The sequence below is a fragment of the Coregonus lavaretus genome, assembly GCF_964263955.1.
Source record: "Coregonus lavaretus genome assembly, contig: HAP1_SCAFFOLD_4218, whole genome shotgun sequence".
Lineage (NCBI taxonomy): Eukaryota > Metazoa > Chordata > Actinopteri > Salmoniformes > Salmonidae > Coregonus > Coregonus lavaretus.
In genome coordinates, this window is record NW_028156925.1 from 33,639 (window position 1) to 52,680 (window position 19,042).

Below are 19,042 nucleotides of genomic sequence, written 5' to 3' on the forward strand. Positions count from 1 at the left end.
TCTACAGATGGGGCGTCAACCAAAGAAAACTTTATTGATTGGCACATTTTCTGTCCAGGGACACTGAGAAAAAACAACCAGGAAAGATAAATCATAGAAATATATTTTACAATAATTGTATAGCCTAGGTTTCATTTACAAACAGACACATTCACTACATTTGTTTAATTATTCACTTAATTACTTATTATTTTCAGTAAACTCTTATTCTATAACATTTATTGTTTTAACATTTACACTTCTAGTTTTAAACTTTATATTATATATATGTCATTTATATAAATATAATATATAATGATCAATATATAACCATTTAATAGATATATAATGTACTATATATACACACACACACACACACACACACACACACACAGCTAAGGAGAAGAAGGTGAGATTGGCTGTTACACCAGCTAAGGAGAAGAAGGTGAGATTGTCTGTTACACCAGCTAAGGAGAAGAAGGTGAGATTGGCTGTTACACCAGCTAAGGAGAAGAAGGTGAGATTGGCTGTTACACCAGCTAAGGTGAAGAAGGTGAGATTGGCTGTTACACCAGCTAAGGAGAAGAAGGTGGGATTGTCTGTTACACCAGATAAGGAGGAGAAGGTGAGATTGGCTGTTACACCAGCTAAGGAGAAGAAGGTGAGATTGGCTGTTACACCAGCTAAGGTGAAGAAGGTGAGATTGGCTGTTACACCAGCTAAGGTGAAGAAGGTGAGATTGGCTGTTACACCAGCTAAGGTGAAGAAGGTGAGATTGGCTGTTACACCAGCTAAGGAGGAAAAGGTGAGATTGTCTGGAAGACCAACAAAGTCCCCTGTCCCCGAGGTGAAGAGGACACCTCCAGTCTATGGGTCTGGTCCCCTTGCCAGGGCCAGATATTACCTGGATTGCCATCAATACCTCCATGCTTTGTTTATGAGGTCACACGTGAAGAAGTACAAAGAGGACATCATCAAGAGGGAAGGTAGTAGAAGTATGTGATAAGAGTGATTGTTTTTTAGACTTGAGATTATAATTCAGTTGATATGCCATACCATACATCTACAATGTAGGATCATAGGTTTGTGTGATTTCTATGTACTTTCAGAGAAAAGGAGTTAGTGCTGGAAAAAGATGGTCCCTTGTCCCAACTGGTGGAGACAGAGGTCTTTCAGACCTTTTCCTGGAGTGAGACTCTGGCGTAGGCAGACCCTTCCCCAGGCCAGAAACCTCAAAGTAGACCTCATCAAAGGAAGAGAAATCACCACAATGTGAGGATTAACCCAATATCATCTTAACACTAGATGTCCAATACAATCATTTCACAATTTCACAAATGTTGTATATAGTTGTACCGTTTCTACAAGTAAATTAGTAAAGTAAGTACGCCTCTGACATGTAAGCCTTGTCCGAGACAAAAGACAAAACTAAGAGAAGAAACCTTCTAATGTCTCCTCTTTTCAGAGACGACTTTCAACGTAAGAAGCAGGACCTCCTTGACAGAGGGACATGGATGGTGCTGTCAATGGCCTTGTTCACCAGCAGGCAAAATAAAATGAAGTTTGTACCAACATGCCTGGAGATGGAGCTGTGGAGGGGAGAATGCTGTGAGAAGATATTCATCACTCTGAACTCCATGGCCATCTGCCTATGTTCTGATGCCACTAGAGGACATGTTAACAGGTTGAGGGTCGGCAATGATACCCAGATCATGAAGTGGAAGAAACAGGCTGAGGTAAGTGTGAGTCTTAAACATATGTAAACACAATTTGATTCATTGATTCATTGATTCAACACAACAATTTCATAATTCTATTATTTCATTGAATTTCTCATCTCAGTCAGGATGCTCTCGAATAGGCTTTGTCGTGCCCTCTCCACATCTTATACTTTTCTCATATTTTGTGTGTTCTTTCTTCCATATGGGAATGAATGCTGACAAATAAATGCTCATATTATTTTATTGATGAAGTATTCCACTAAATGAAAGAAGATAGAAATGAACTTTTGACCAATGCTAGCTGATAATATTTACTCTTCCATATGCGATGTGTTCTTACATCTTCTTCAGTATGAGGTCTGGGATGTACACCATGTGATTTTCTTTGCCATATGCCTTTTTCAACAGCTTTTCTCTTTCTTTCTCCCTCTGTTTCTTTTCGTTATAGTTCCTTGCCACCTCGTCCAGGTGGGCTTTCACCCTCTCCTTATTCTTCCTCACTTCTTCCTTACTCTCTGCTTTTCTAGCTCTGAGCAGTTCTTTTACTTTGTTCTTCTCCAACAAGTCTCTTTCTTTCCTCTCCTTTTTCTCCTGCTTTGCCCTGACTCTCTGGGCGCGTTTAGTTTCCATCTGAAAGAGAAAGTCCATACATGTTGGTCAGTGATCTGAAATATTATTATTACTCCTTCTCTAGCATGCAGTCAACTTAATCTGTTGAATCTGATAGTATAACCATTAGGAGGTGACTTATGACCTCCCTGAACTGTGACTGGTTAAATGGAGTACTGTACCTGTGCCTGCTCTTGCTCTCTGAACCTCAGGACAGTCTGCATCTGGTACAGCTTTATGTACGCCTCCTTCATCCTCTCCACCACATCCCTCTTCTCTATTGCCCATCTCTCTTTGTCCCTTTGCATTTTCTCAATTTCACTACTCTTTCTCTCCCGCTCCTCTGTAATCTTCCAGTTCTCCTTCTCCATCTCTCTCTTTTCCATCTCCCATCCCTTCTTCTCTTGTCCATTCAGGCACATAATCCTCATCTTTTCTCTTTCCAGAGCCTCTATCGCTCTCTCCTTCTCTCTCAGCTCAATTATCCACTCCTCTGCTGCCTGCGTGCTCCTCCTCTTAATCTCCTCCTTCTCCTTCATCCATCTTTCCCCCCGTTGATCCAAGAGGCTTCGTAGGCCAGCCTTGGCCTTGGCCCATCTCCCCCTGTCCTCCTTCCAGGCTACTAGGGTCTGATTCCTCTCCTGGTCTGCTTTGGCCAAAGCTGTCTCCAAACCATTTCTTATGAGGTTCCATCCATTCCTCTCTCTCACCCTCTCCTTCCCCACCCTTTCATTCTCAGCTAACAGTCTCTTCTTGTTCTCCACTGTCACCTTCCATAACTTGGCCAAGGACATCTTCACCTTTGATATCTTGTCCACCATTGTTTGTTTGTCGGTCGCTGCGCTTTCTCTCTGTTTGTCCATCACCTCTCGCTGCCTTTCATTCTCAGCTAACAGCCTCGTGTTCTCCACGGTCAACTTCCCTATCTTGGCCAAGTGCAGTATGTTCTGCACCTTCAGCTTTGCCATCTTGAGCTCCATCTTTTTTCTGTCTGACACTGCGCTTTCTCTCTGTTTGTCCGACACCTCTCTCACCCTTTCATTCTCAGCTGACAGCCTCGTGTTCTCCACGGTCAACTTCCCTATCTTGGCCAAGTGCAGTATGTTCTGCACCTTCAGCTTTGCCATCTTGAGCTCCATATTTTTTCTGTCTGACACTGCACTTTCTCTCTGTTTCTCAAACAACTCTCTCTCCAGCTTCCATTGGTAGCAGTTTACCTCAATAGAAGCCTCAGTCTCCCTTATCTGTCTCAGCAACTCTTCAATTAGCCTTTCTCTTTCTTGCTCTGGTTCCACCCTCACCTTGTTGACTTCCTCCAACACCTCTCTCTGCAGCTTCCACCGGTAGTGGTCTACCTTGTTACAAGTCTCAATCTCCTTTCTCATTCTCAGCAGCCCCTCCATTTCTCTTTGTCTTTCTATCTCTCGTTCCCCCCTCATCTTGTTGCCTTTCTCCATCTCCTCACTTTCAGTCATCTCTTTCTCCATCTCAATGACTTCTCTCTGCATCAATATGTATGGAGAAACATGTATTCCTTATTTTTTTTATTTTGTGTGAATCTTTTCCATGTCATTTTCTTAAAACTGTCTGGCCATGCCAGTTTTCCAACTTCAGTTACCTTCAGGCTAACTGGTATAATTTATTAAATGGTAATAAGTAGGCCTACCTTCACTGATTTCCTTAGAAGTCAAACACTTTTACACATTATTATGTTCTAACTCACCTCTCCTCCGCGATGTCTGTCCACTTATGAAGATTTAAAAAGATATACACTTGAGTAGTTATGGTGTGGTGAATGGATATGCTGGTTGTTTTCTTTGGTTTGGAACTTGTTGTAGCCAAGTTCTAATTCCAAATTCTATGGTTGTAGCCTAGCTTAATTGTTGAGTCATAATGAGATTGGAATGTTGGCTTGAATTCTGTATTATGGACAAAAATCTCAGAATTCTGAAGATTTTAGAATTATATTTAAAAATTATTGTTTGTCATACATTCTATATACATCATTCTAACCCTTGGATGCTCTCTCAGAGTTATAAGTCTTATATTCTCAGCCCAAAAGAAATTTGGTCTATTTCAAAAATATTCAAAATAAGGATTACTTTGTAAATATTGGTTGTCATGGTGCCGTGAGGAAGCCTAGGCAGAGAGCTCTGTTAAAATGTGACCCCCCCCCCCCCCCCCCCCCACACACCCACACTCACTTAAAGACCTTGAAGTTTGGTTTGGAAACATCATCACTATTTGTCCTGGCAATGAAGGTCTGTCTTCTGGAACACTCATGAAAAAAGAGAATGGTTTTCGTTTAAGTTGTCCACTTTAAAAACCCTTCAGCTTCTTCTCGCTGAGTTGCTTGAGGACACGGTAGCGCTGTGGCGAGGAGGCACAAGATAGGTCCTTAAAATAACATAACTAAGGCTACTTAACACTGTAGAAACTCTGGAATCACACTTCGTTGGCATAAAGACACCCACAATCTCTCCTTCTATCTCGGTACATTCTGTGTTGCACCAACGAGTGTTCAGTCCTTGCACACCATATAATGGAGGGTGTCATTCCAAAATACCCCTTCGCTGCATTGAACCTGCTAATTACCGAGACAGTTGAACGCTAAAATGATTGAGAATGACTTTCACCACTAAATAAACTTCCACAGTTTGACAAAGACACACCAGGGGAAAACAGCTACTCGTATTAAAAACCTTTCATTATGGCGATAGCTATTTGCTGCAGTGACTGAGAGCCAATTGAGGCCCAGTATTCTCAGTGCTTCTGGGGCCTGTGCAGTGCAGGTGAATGGTGTGCGTGTGTGTATGTGTGAAATGTAGGATTGTCTGAGCACAAACAGAGCTACTTATTTTGGCAACGCATGAAGCAGAGTTAGCAAACAGCTTGAGTGATGAATGACAGGCTGCTAGGAGAGGCAGAGAACCCAAAGATCCTTCCTCACTCACACTCCCAGAAAAAGCTTTTGAGTTGCTGTGGATCCAGTGGTTTGTGTGTGTGTGTGTGTGTGTGTGTGTGTGTGTGTCCAGTATGTGTGTGTGTGCGCACGAGGCAGGCTGCCTCTGCCAACTCCTAATGAAAGTGTTGCTGAGGAGAGTGATAACTCTAAGACAGATGTGCCTCAGCTCACCTGTGTGTTTGTATGTGTGTGTGTGTGTGTATGTGTGTGTGTGTGTGTGTGTGTGTGTATGTGTGTGTGTGTGTGTGTGTGTGTGGGGGGGGGGGTTTGGTGTGGAGGAGGGATGGGAGGGGGGTATGATGAACACATGACATCTGTCTGTGACACAGGTGAGAGCTCCAGCCTCTAGCCCAGCCAGACTAGAAAACACTCATCTGAAATTGGACAATAAACTACAGTTTGTAATGAAATACAGGAATGTGTCTTTACCGGTTACTGCCACATCACTGAGCTTTCTACATCAAGAGCAGTGATACTATCAACAGCAGTGTGTGGGTTTCTTCTCTTTTTTCTCATCTTATTGAACTGTTACCAGGCACCTGCAAAAAAGACAGCTCAGATGTGCGAGTGCCTTTTGAAGTTTAAACTGGACTAACTGAAATGGCATTTCTCAGACATGGCTAAAAATAGTCTCAGATTTTCTCTAGTCTATAATGAAAAAGTCTGATTTCCAGAAGGACGATTAAAGTTAATCTAGATCTAAGTGAAGTCTTAAATTAAACCTGGTCAGAGGTAGGTTTAACTTCAGATTAATGGATGTTGGCTCCCAGGTTGACCTTGGTAATGGAGGAAAATGGATTACCTGGACTATATCAATGATGATCACAGAGCATCACCAAGGCGAGACAGAAGGGCAGTTATAGACAGGAGCATCCACTGAAGGATTTGGATGAAGTCAATTTCTGTGACCGTTTCGGTATGTTCAAAGAAAATACAGCTGACATCATTTGTTTGCTTGAGCCAGGCATCCCTCCTTCCCTACAAGTACTGATCACCTTGACGTTTTTGGCATCTGGAACCTTCCATCGTGAAACAGGAGATATGAGTGGTGTAAGTGAACTGACTATATGCAGAATAGTCCACAAAGTCTGCAATGCTACAGGTGAACTGAAAGACAATTCCATCAAGTTCCTTGATGCTGCTGCCCAAGCCAACTACAAGGTAGAGTTCTATGAATATGGGATCTTCCCTGGAGTCATTGACTGTATAGATGGATGTCATATTCCCATCAAGTGTCCCTCTACAGCAGAGTATAGGAATCGTAAAAACTGGTTCTCAATAAATGTACAAAGTGTGTGTACTCCCAATGCGCAGTTCTCCAACATTGTTGCACGTTGGAAAGTTGCAACTCATGACTCAAGGATTTCCCAAAATTATTCTTTGTGTGCTCAGCTTGAAGGAGGACAACATAGAGGAATCATACTTGGTGACAGTGGGTATGTACAGACTAACTTCTTGTTCACTCCCTATCTTCATGCAATAGGACCTGAACAACAATGGTAAAACCAAGTTCATATCCACACCAAATGTTTGGTGTATGGAAGTCGTTTCCAGTGTCTCAGACACATTGCACTTTCAACCAAAAAGATGCTGCATTGTCATAATTGCAACAGCAGGGCTTCACAATGACCTCAAACAGAATGACTGCCCAGATCAATGACCTCAAACAGCATGACTGCTCAGATCAACGACCTCAAACAGCATGACTGCCCAGATCAATGACCTCAAACAGCATGACTGCCCAGATCAATGACCTCAAACAGCATGACTGCTCAGATCAATGACCTCAAACAGCATGACTGCCCAGATCAATGACCTCAAACAGCATGACTGCCCAGATCAATGACCTCAAACAGCATGACTGCCCAGATCAATGACCTCAAACAGCATGACTGCCCAGATCAATGACCTCAAACAGCATGACTGCCCAGATCAATGACCTCAAACAGCAGGACTGCCCAGATCAATGACCTCAAACAGCACAGCAGGACTGCCCAGATCAATGACCTCAAACAGCAGGACTGCCCAGATCAATGACCTCAAACAGCATGACTGCTCAGATCAATGACCTCAAACAGCATGACTGCCCAGATCCTCACATTAAAGATGAGGATGACCCCCATGTTCCCGGGGTTGAGGCAGACAATGACAGAAGTTGACTAATAAAATAATACAATAATATGCCATTTAGCAGACGCTTTTATCCAAAGTGACTTACAGTCATGTGTGCATACATTTCTACGTATGGGTGGTCCCGGGGATCGAACCCACAACCCTGGCGTTACAAGCTCCATGCTCTACCAACTGAGCTACAGAGGACCACGTGTAGATGCTTATGCTATGCAACACTTCTTACAGCAAAGATAGCTCAAGTCATTGAAGCAAACAATAGCCATGGATTGGTAACAAAAAGCTTTTTAATTCACAAATGGAAATATTGGGACCCTGAACAGACAACAAGAAAAGAGATGGAGACACCACCTGGTCATACTCGAGACACCACCTGGTCATACTGGAGACACCACCTGGTGATACTGGAGACACCACCTGGTCATACTGGAGACACCACCTGGTCATACTGGAGACACCACGTGATCATACTGGAGACACCACCTGGTCTCACTGTAGACACCTCCTGGTCTCACTGGAGACACCACCTGGTCATACTGGAGACACCACCTGGTCTCACTGTAGACACCATCTGGTCTCACTGTAGACACCACCTGGTCTCACTGGAGACACCACCTGGTCATACTGGAGACACCACCTGGTCTCACTGTAGACACCACCTGGTCTCACTGGAGACACCACCTGGTCATACTGGAGACACCACCTGGTCTCACTGGAGACACCACCTGGTGATACTGAGGTCGGTGACAGTCACACACACTCCAAGGTTAAAACCTCAAACGTAAACAGTTGTTCACACACACTTTTCATCATGCAGGAAGCTCTGACAGGTTTTGTGCAGAAGCTTTGAAGAAGTCGTTGAACACTGGAGGTGTTGGCCGAAAAGGGAGAAGGCAGAGGGAGGGGCGCAGGTGGTCCTCGTAATGCCTGGGCCCACTGATGTAGGAAGAGGTGGGCTGACAGTGGAAGAGCAGCCACACGCATCTGTTGCTGAGGAACAAGTTGTCCGTGTTGAGGGCACAGAGTTGCAACTTTTACCAGAGGGAAATGTTATGCAGCAGAAAAATATTGTTGTAGAAGGTAAGGATGGATCTGAAGGGCCATTTCCTCAGACTGGTGAGGAGGTGCCCAGTACGAGTGCTGGGGTACAGGAGAGGGTTCATGTGGAGCTAATCTCCCAGGTAGTGGAGGAGATGCCCACTACAAGTAATGGGTTACAGGAGAGGGTTCATGTGGAGCTAGGTTCCCAGGTAGTGGAGGAGATGCCCACCACGTGTAATGGGGTTCAGGTGGGGCTAGTCTCCCAGGTAGTGGAGGAGATGCCTGGTACGAGTGATGGGGTGCAAGTGGGGAGTGTTGAAAGGGATGTGGTAGAGGGGAGTCAGTGGTCTGTGGCCTCAGTTGAGGAGGATCAGGAGAAGGATATGGATATCGCTCTTGATACGATATCAGCTGGTGAGGACTCAATTTACGATCTAGAGTAGGTAAATGGGTTTCTTGATCAGACGTTTGGGAAATCTGTCAAATTGGCAGATTATTTTGATGTTGATAAGTTTGTGAGGTCAGCTGTGATGTTACAGAAGACGGTGGGGTTAGACCAGTTGAGTGAGAAGAAGCGGTTTCGCTTGAGGAAATTTGTTACTGCTGTTGCAGCAGCAAAAGGTGGTGGGAAACGTGGTCAGGTTAAGAGAAAATTTAAATAATGGTGATGATTATGCCTCATAGGGTGTTCTATTCTCGTTGTCTGGTTTCTCTGTGGTATCTTCTGCTTTTCCTTTTTCTTTTCTATATGGAGGTACTAAGGGTAGGTTCTCTCAATATTAATGGAGGAAGGGACAGGAATAAGAGGGCATGGGTATTAGAAGTAATAAAACATAAAAGGCTTAATGTAGTTTTCCTACAGGAGACACATAGTGATGAGGAAAATGAGGTTGACTGGGGTATGTGGTGGGAGGGGCAGCATATACTCAGTCATGGTACTAATTTCAGTGCTGGGGTGGCAATCTTGTTTTCTTCAGGCTTAGGGGTGGCTGTGGTATCTACAACAGAGATTGTCAAGGGTCTGGTTTTATTGGTCAAGGTGGATGTTATGTTATTTTTTTATTTTTTTTTATTTTAATGTTTATGCTCCTAATGAGGGTACAGAGCGTATTGTTGGTTTTGATAAAATAAAGGAAACCTTAAGACAGTGTGACCAAGAGGGGTGTATGGTTTTAGGGGGGGACTGGAACTGTACAGTGGATTTTACTGTTGATCGCACCGCTGAAGAACCTCACCTGCGGTCAGCCACTTGCCTGTCTGGTCTGTTAACTGAGTTTGAGCTTTCTGAATTGTGGAGAGTAAGGAATGCAAAAGTTAGGCAGTACACATGGCTGAAAGTGAATGAAGGTCATGTCAGTGCAGCAAGGTTAGACAGGTTGTATGTATCTGAGCAATACTGTAGTAGGGTTGGAAGGTGTGACATCACTCCTGTGGGTTTCTCTGATCACCATATCGTCACTGTTGATATTCACTTGTCCTGTCCACGAAGGTCATCATCTTATTGGTATTTGAATGTTAAATTGTTACATGATGTCATGTTTTGGGAAAGGTTTTTGTTGTTTTGGGAAGGGTTACAAAAGGGAATTTTGAGTCCTTGAGACAAGGGTGGGAGGTTGGGAAGGCCCAAATATGATTATTTTGTCAACAGTATACTGCTCTGTCTCGAATTGAAGTTAAAGAGACTATCAGGGCCCTTGAACAGGACATCAAATCTATTGAATTGAAGTTGCTCACTCAGAATGACCCCGGACTAGTCATGAATTTAAAGGACAAGAAACATGAACTGAGGTCGTTTCTGCATGAAAGAGTGAAGGGTGCCTTGATTAGGTCTCGTTTCGCTTCCCTCAAGGATATGGATGCTCCTAGTGCTTTAAAAAAAAACCTAGGACAGTCGACATTGCAACGTAAACAGATGGTATGCCTTCGTCTCCCTGATGGGAAGGTGACCACGGATGACAGTGAGATGCGCCAATATGCCGTGGATTTCTACTCTGCCCTCTACAAGGCAGAGGATTGTGGTCCTCTGTGTGCTGAACAGTTGCTACATGGACTTCCTCAATTGGGCCCTGAGCAGAGAGCTGCTTTGGACTCTGACATTACTCTGCAGGAGCTGTCCACAGCAGTTATGCAGCTCTCATCAGGCCGAGCCCCTGGCATTGATGGTTTACCATCTGAGTTTTATAAGCACTTTTGGGGAGGATTTTTATGAAGTGGTATGTGAATCTTTTCATGAGGGCTCTCTTCCTGTATCTTGTCAACGTGCGGTACTTTCACTGTTGCCAAAAAAGGGGGATTTGGCTCTCATAAAAAATTGGAGACCTGTTGCTTTGCTGTGTGCAGAATATAAAATTGTTTCTAAATGTCTCTCAAACAGGTTGAAAGAGTATCTGGGATTGTTGGTCCACAAGGACCAGTCCTACTGTGTACCTGATCGCTCTATTGTTGACAACTTGTTTCTAATAAGAGATGTTTTAGACATTTGTAAACTCTCTGATGTAAATGTGGGTTTACTTTCTTTGGATCAGGAGAAGGCTTTTGATCGTGTGGACCACCTATACTTGTTTAAAACAATGAAAGCCTTTGGGTTTGGGGATGTTTTTTTGTCTTGAATGAATTTACTGTATGCTGGGGCCTCGTGTATGGTGAAGGTGGGGGGTGGTTTGAGTTGCCCCATCCCTGTCCAAAGGGGCATCAGGCAGGGATGCCCAATTTCAGGGCAGTTATATAGTCTGGCGATTGAACCAATGCTTTGTTTTTTAAGAGCGAGGCTTACTGGTTTCTCTGTGTCAGGGGTTATGAAGGGTCCCACGATAGCACTGTCTGCGTATGCAGATGACGTGACAGTTTTTATTACAGGGGGTGAGGATGTTAAGGTTCTCTCAGACGCTTTAAAGGTGTATGAGGGGGCCTCCTCAGCTAGAGTCAATTGGGGAAAGAGTGAAGCGCTGTGGGCAGGTCAGCTTCAGATGGGGTCCGCTCCACGGTTACCAGGGGGGCTTCAGTAGGGCAGAGATGGGATGAAGACTTTGGGGGTTTTTCTAGGCTCCGATGTCTTTCAGAAAAAGAACTGGGAGGGTGTAGTGGAGAAAGTGTGTGCCAGACTGTCAAGATGGAAATGGGTGCTGCCCCAGCTGTCTTATAGGGGAAGGGTACTGGTAGCTAATAATCTTGCTGCCTCTACCCTGTGGCACAGACTAATGATTTTGCAGCCACCAAAGGGTCTGATACAAGAGCTTCAGAGGACCCTTGTCAATTTCTTCTGGTCTGGACAACATTGGATTAAAGCTTCAGCCCTGTACTTGCCACTGCACGAGGGTGGGCAAGGCCTGGTGGACATTTCTTCCAGGATCATGGCTTTCCGGCTTCAAGCAGCACAGAGACTGTTGTACAGTGACGGTTCTAGCTGGGTTGACACAGCCTACACATTGATGAGGAGAGCAGGCTGTTTGGGCTTAGACAAGCACCTTTTCCTCTTAAAGCTGGAGGGGGGTGAGTTGCCTGGACTGACTCCATTTTATGAGTCTGTTATGCAGGCTTGGAGAGTTCTGGTCAAGTCCCGTAAGGTCTGCACGCCACCAGGGATGTGGCTTTTTGAAGAGCCTCTTTTTCATAACACTGCCATCCAGTCCCGTGTTCTGGGTTCAGCTAGCCTACATTCATGCCTGTTAGGCGTGGGGTGTACTAAGCTGGGTCATCTGATGCGGAACAGGAATAGGTCGTTGGAGGAGCTGGGAGAAAGAGCAGGGATCCGATCGTCTCGCCTACTGAGGAAGGTCGTCGCTGAGGTCTGTGACTCCTTGCCAGTACTTCATCTGCAGTATGTGACTGACACTTCCAATTCTGATCGGTGGAAGGAGGGTCTGGATTATGTGTTCCCTGCACTGATTGTTAGTGCTGTGGCGGGGGCATTCGAGGAGGACGTGGGGATGCTGCTTTCCTTTGATACCCCGGAGCTGGGGGAGTTCAAGGAGGTGGGAAAGAAGGCCATGTACAGAATATGTGTAAAGGTGTCTCATGCCTCTTCCCTGGAAGGGGTAAAATCGACGAGGTGTGTGCTTGGTCCAGGTGCCTCCCCAAAAGGCTGTTGGCGATCATTATACAAACTGCCTATTGATAAGAAGACAGCTGACCTCCAATGGAGGATAATACATGGAGCCATAGCCACCAACATGCATCTGGTACACCTGGATCCTACTGTTGGGGAGGGGTGTCCATTCTGTGCTGAGTCTGAAACTCTGGCACATCTGTTTTTACAGTGTCCCAGGTTGGTCGGGATGATTGACCTGATCACTAATTGGTTCTCAACGTTGGGAGAGGTTTTCTCTTCTCAACTGTATATATTTGGGCCAAAGTACAGGTTTAGCCAAAAAGGTGTAGTTGTGTTGCGTAATTTTGTGTTAGGGGCAGCAAAATTTGCGATATGACAGACCCGAAAGAACAGTATTCGGGGACAGGGGTCTGCGGATGTGGTGGGAATGCTGGAGGGAATGTTGGCAGCGAGAATAAGGGTTGAGTTTTGCCTATTATAAACTTGTCAACAATATTGATCTTTTTAAGAGTATATGGGGTATTCAGAGGCTGTTGTGTTTAGTAACTGTGGAGGAGGAATTGGAGTTGTGTTTTTATTTGATGTGTAACTACGGTTTTGTATGAGTATATATTGTGTGGTGGGCTCCCAGACCCAATAAAGATTATTAAAAAAAAAAAAAAAAAAATTTTTTATTGAACTCCATTGGAGGGATGTGACATCATTCTTCCACAAGAAATTCCATTATTTAGTGTTTTGTTGATGGTTGTCTTCAATTGGGTTGAGACCTGGTGACTGAGACGGCCATGGCATATTGTGAAACATCAGCAAGTTCAGCAATCTTCATCACTGAAGCTCCTGCCAAACGTGCCCCAACAATCACCAATCGATAAGCTCTTCCCGAGCAGGGTTGCAGTCTCTCTTCGTTGCAGCTCCTCTCTCTCCAGGGGTAAAAGCTCCTCTCTCCCCAGGGGTAACAGCTCCTCTCTCCCCAGGGGTAGCAGCTCCTCTCTCCCCAGGGGTAACAGCTCCTCTCTCCCCAGGGGTAACAGCTCCTCTCTCCCCAGGGGTAACAGCTCCTCTCTCCCCAGGGGTAGCAGCTCCTCTCTCCCCAGGGGTAATAGCTCCTCTCTCCCCAGGGGTAGCAGCTCCTCTCTCCCCAGGGGTATCAGCTCCTCTCTCCCCAGGGGTAACAGCTCCTCTCTCCCCAGGGGTAGCAGCTCCTCTCTCCCCAGGGGTAACAGCTCCTCTCTCCCCAGGGGTAGCAGCTCCTCTCTCCCCAGGGGTAGCAGCTCCTCTCTCCCCAGGGGTAGCAGCTCCTCTCTCCCCAGGGGTAACAGCCCCTCTCTCCCCAGGGGTATCAGCTCCTCTCTCCCCAGGGGTAACAGCTCCTCTCTCCCCAGGGGTATCAGCTCCTCTCTCCCCAGGAGTAGCATCTCCTCTCTACCCTAGGATTTGAAGACATCAGTGGCTTAGCCCACAGCCTGTAGGAGGGTCCGGGAAGGAATTTCAACAGCTAAATCCATGAATACATCACCAGTGTATTGCCAAAAACCACTCAAGAACTTCAAATATAGACTCTGACCTGTCCAATGAGCCAAACTGATTAAATAATCCCACAGTACCTAAACACTCTCTCTCTCTCTCTCTCTCTCTCTCTCTCTCTCTCTCTCTCTCTCTCTCTCTCTCTCTCTCTCTCTCTCTCTCTCACACGCAGTGCAGTAATTAGAATCCCTATATCAGCTTTTAGTGATAGTCTACTGTGTTCTCTCCCATCCTCTGTCTCTCTCCATCACTTTCTCTGTGTCGTCTATTGACGTCTCTCATCTTGTCTGGTGTCTCTCTCCATCATATCATATTCTTCTGTTGCTGTCCCTGTGTCTTGTCTGGTGTCTCTCTCCATCATATCATGTTCTTCTGTTGCTGTCTCTGTGTCTTGTCTGGTGTCTCTCTCCATCATATCATATTTGATGCTGTCTCTGTGTCTTATCTGGTGTCTCTCTCCATCATATCCTATTATTCTGTTGCTGTCTCTGTGTCTTGTCTGGTGTCTCTCTCCAACATATCCTATTATTCTGTTGCTGTCTCTGTGTCTTGTCTGGTGTCTCTCTCCATCACTTTCTCTGTGTCGTCTATTGATGTCTCTCATCTTGTCTGGTGTGTCTCTCCATCAACAGAAATATTGGTGAGGGTTAGGCCTACTCCAATACAACATTGAAAACATGAAAACACGACTACATAACACCATTAAATACAGTTGGAATATAGTTACAACACTCAAACTGTTTCCATCAAACCGAAAAACAACAGGAAAGCTGGATAAACACATTTAGATTTCTACATACTGTACTTTGCTTCTGCATTACCGATACAGCTGTTTAAGGTCATAAAAAGGCAGAGTGCAGTATCAGCATTTAAGGGGTCATAGGTCAGATCAGTGGTCATGGTTGATATGATTGGACAAAAAACAACAACTTTAAAGCCATTTGTCTCAGATTCACTGTTTGCGTAGACTGCTCTTTGCCTTTGTAGGGCAGTAGTTCAGGTGGCTTCCCTTGCCCTTAGTCTGCCTCCTGTCCCTCCTATCGCCATGGAGACACCTTCCTGAAAACAATGACTCCATACTTTGCTGAAACCTGTTCTGCCAGTTCATGTCCTTAAAAGATGAATGTTGGAATGTTCCAATGTGGTTACCCCAAAAAGATGCCAAGATAGATCACACATCCATACCTTGTTTCCTGCTTGTAGCAGGCCGCGTTTACAGGAATCCTTTTCTCTAACTATAAGTCATATGATTTCATGAGAATATTTTTCTGGAGTGAGAGTGTAATGCAAGTCAAGGTGTCCTTGGATGAATGTCAACAAGATTTATAACCAGCATTGTTAAATTAACTGTTGTAATAAATAAATACAATATTTGTAAATGTATTGTCACAGACACCGGATAGATGCAGTGAAATGCGTTGTTTTACAGGGTCATAGTAGTACGCCGCCCCCTGGAGCAAATCAGGTGTAAGTGCCTTGCTTAAGGGCACAGACAGATTTTTACCTTGACGGCTCAGGTATTTGAACCAGCAACCTTTCAGTTACTGGCCCCACTAGGTAATCTTACCATACCAGTTCACACCCTAACAGAAGACACTGTTTAAGTGTTCAAATGTAGTCCATGAAGAGGTATTAGGATTATGTGCACAGCTATTCTGCCGTACAATTGCAAACTGCTGCTACACATTTGGTCAAAGAAGAGTTCAGACCTAAATCAGGCTTCGTAGTATCTGTTATATCTTGTGACAAAGTGTCCTGGTTCAATTATCTTATGTTTCAGAGAAAATGGAGGGTCAAATTTGATGCAACTACAAAATCCCGGTAAAAACCAAGGAAACAGCAGTAAGTGAAGTTACTGCCATCTGGCTTTGTTCCACCATGTTCTACTGCAGTTACTACGGTTTTCCTTGGTATTCTATCAGGCTCTGAGTTCAGGCCATCCCGACCATGACACTCACCCTCACACACTCCATGAGACAGCCAGTGGTCCAGTTTACACCAGAATAAAACATGGCACAATCACGGGGAAACATTATGGTTTAACTCACATTGAAATGCAAATACCCAGACAATGGTAAGAAAGATAGCAAACTAAATATTGAAACGCTGGCTAACATAAAGAAAAGGACAGCATTGATAGTAATACAAAGTCACATAAGGATAAACATTCTCCGTGATGAAATAGTTCTTACCTTATGGATAAAAACAGCTTGAGGGTTGCTACAATACAACATTCAAAACATGAAAACACAACTACATAACACCATTAAAAACAACAAGAAAGCTGGATAAACACATTACGATTTTTTAGATACTGCACTTTGCTTTTGCATGACCCATACAGCTGTTTATCGTCATACAAAGGCAGAGTGCAGTATCAGAATTTTAGGGGTCATAGGTCAGATCAGTGGTCATAATAAGATGATACATCAGTGCATTTACACTTATCTACCTACGACATATTTGGCTGGACAGCAAAAACAACTTTAAAGCCTTTTTTGTCTTCAGTTGGACTGTTTTCTAGTTGATGCTCTTTGCCTTTGTAGGGCTGTTTATTCAAGCAGTCAACGGACAACAACTTTTAATGCAATCACAGGGAAAAAACTTTTGAAAGCAGTTTTGACCTTTGTTAAAAAAGAGGGGGATCCAAGCTTTCCATTGATAACACGTTTATTTCTATACTCCTACAATTGCGCTAATGCATTGTTTTAAAAATGCAGTTACAACTGGAGTATCAAGCATGGTTTAGGAACATTCACAACAGAGCTCTTAAAGGGGCAACAGCATCTTAAAACCGGAGTATCAAGCATGGTTTAGGATCATTCACAACAGAGCTCTTAAAGGGGCAACGGCATCTTAAAACCGGAGTATCAAGCATGGTTTAGGAACATTTACAACAGAGCTCTTAAAGGGGCAACGGCATCTTAAAACTGGAGTATCAAGCATGGTTTAGGATCATTCACAACAGAGCTCTTAAAGGGGCAATGGCATCTTAAAACCGGAGTATCAAGCAAGGTTTAGGAACATTCACAACAGAGCTCTTAAAGGGGCAACGGCATCTTAAAACCGGAGTATCAAGCATGGTTTAGGATCATTCACAACAGGGCTCTTAAAGGGGCAACGGCATCTTAAAACCGGAGTGTCAAGCATGGTTTAGGAACATTTGCAACAGAGCTCTTAAAGGGGCAACGGCATCTTAAAACCGGAGTATCAAGCATGGTTTAGGAACATTCACAACAGAGCACTTAAAGGGGCAACGGCATCTTAAAACCGGAGTATCAAGCATGGTTTAGGAACATTCACAACAGAGCACTTAAAGGGGCAACGGCATCTTAAAACCGGAGTATCAAGCATGGTTTAGGAACATTCACAACAGAGCTCTTAAAGGGGCAACAGCATCTTAAAAGGGCAACTTTGTAATAGAAACCCCCCCAACAACAATTCTGAGTGAATAATAATAATAATAATAATAATAATAATAATAATAATAATCAGGAAGTTGTGTCCAATGGGGTAAATGCAGATGGACAAACCCCATGCTTCATTTATAGCCACTATGCTGCATCCGTTGGGCTACAGGGGATCATGCTTATTGCTAATAGAACATCTGAAATTGACCATGAATACAGGCTATATGGTTCAATATGTTAAAATCATTTACCATCTGATAATAGACCATGCATATAGGATATATGGTTCAATATGTTAAAATCATTTACCATCTGATAATAGACCATGAATATAGGATATATGGTTCAATATGTTAAAATCATTTACCATCTGATAATAGACCATGCATACAGGCTATATGGTTCAATATGTTAAAATCATTTACCATCTGATAATAGACCATGAATATAGGATATATGGTTCAATATGTTAAAATCATTTACCATCTGATAATAGACCATGCATACAGGCTATATGGTTCAATATGTTAAAATCATTTACCATCTGATAATAGACCATGCATACAGGATATATGGTTCAATATGTTAAAATCATTTACCATCTGATAATAGACCATGCATACAGGCTATATGGTTCAATATGTTAAAATCATTTACCATCTGATAATAGACCATGAATATAGGATATATGGTTCAATATGTTAAAATCATTTACCATCTGATAATAGACCATGAATATAGGATATATGGTTCAATATGTTAAAATCATTTACCATCTGATAATAGACCATGAATACAGGCTATATGGTTCAATATGTTAAAATCATTTACCATCTGATAATAGACCATGCATACAGGCTATATGGTTCAATATGTTAAAATCATTTACAATCTGATATTAGACCATGCATACAGGCTATATGGTTCAATATGTTAAAATAATTTAACATCTGATAATAGACCATGCATACAGGCTATATGGTTCAATATGTTAAAATCATTTACCATCTGATAATAGACCATGAATATAGGATATATGGTTCAATATGTTAAAATAATTTAACATCTGATAATAGACCATGCATACAGGCTATATGGTTCAATATGTTAAAATCATTTACCATCTGATAATAGACCATGAATATAGGATATATGGTTCAATATGTTAAAATAATTTAACATCTGATAATAGACCATGCATACAGGCTATATGGTTCAATATGTTAAAATCATTTACCATCTGATAATAGACCATGAATATAGGATATATGGTTCAATATGTTAAAATCATTTAACATCTGATAATAGACCATGCATACAGGCTATATGGTTCAATATGTTAAAATAATTTAACATCATCTTTACCAATATCTTATTGGGCTCATTCATGGAGGTGGAAATGATATTTTAGATGGTGTCAGCATCATTGTATTTTCATTCATTCTGGAGTAGCACGGCCTTTTTCTTGTCACCAGAACTGAGCTTCTTAGAACTGAGCTTCTCAATAAGTTTCCCCAGGAGCACCCTGGGAACCCTAAGCAAGGGGACTGGAATTGGTCACATTTGCAGTTTAATACATTTACAAAAAATGATCCTCTTTTCGTAAAAGCATGAC

The 19,042-nt window shown here is 43.2% G+C and overlaps 1 pseudogene across 1 annotated transcript; it reads left to right on the plus strand.

Annotated features, from left to right (window-relative positions):
- The first annotated feature begins 1,114 nt into the window (after positions 1 to 1,114).
- LOC311119585 (putative nuclease HARBI1) lies at positions 1,115 to 6,934 on the plus strand (annotated as a pseudogene). Its single transcript has 3 exons — positions 1,115 to 1,251; positions 1,445 to 1,715; positions 6,103 to 6,934. The product of its transcript is annotated as a putative nuclease HARBI1 (transcript).
- The last annotated feature ends 12,108 nt before the right edge of the window (positions 6,935 to 19,042 follow it).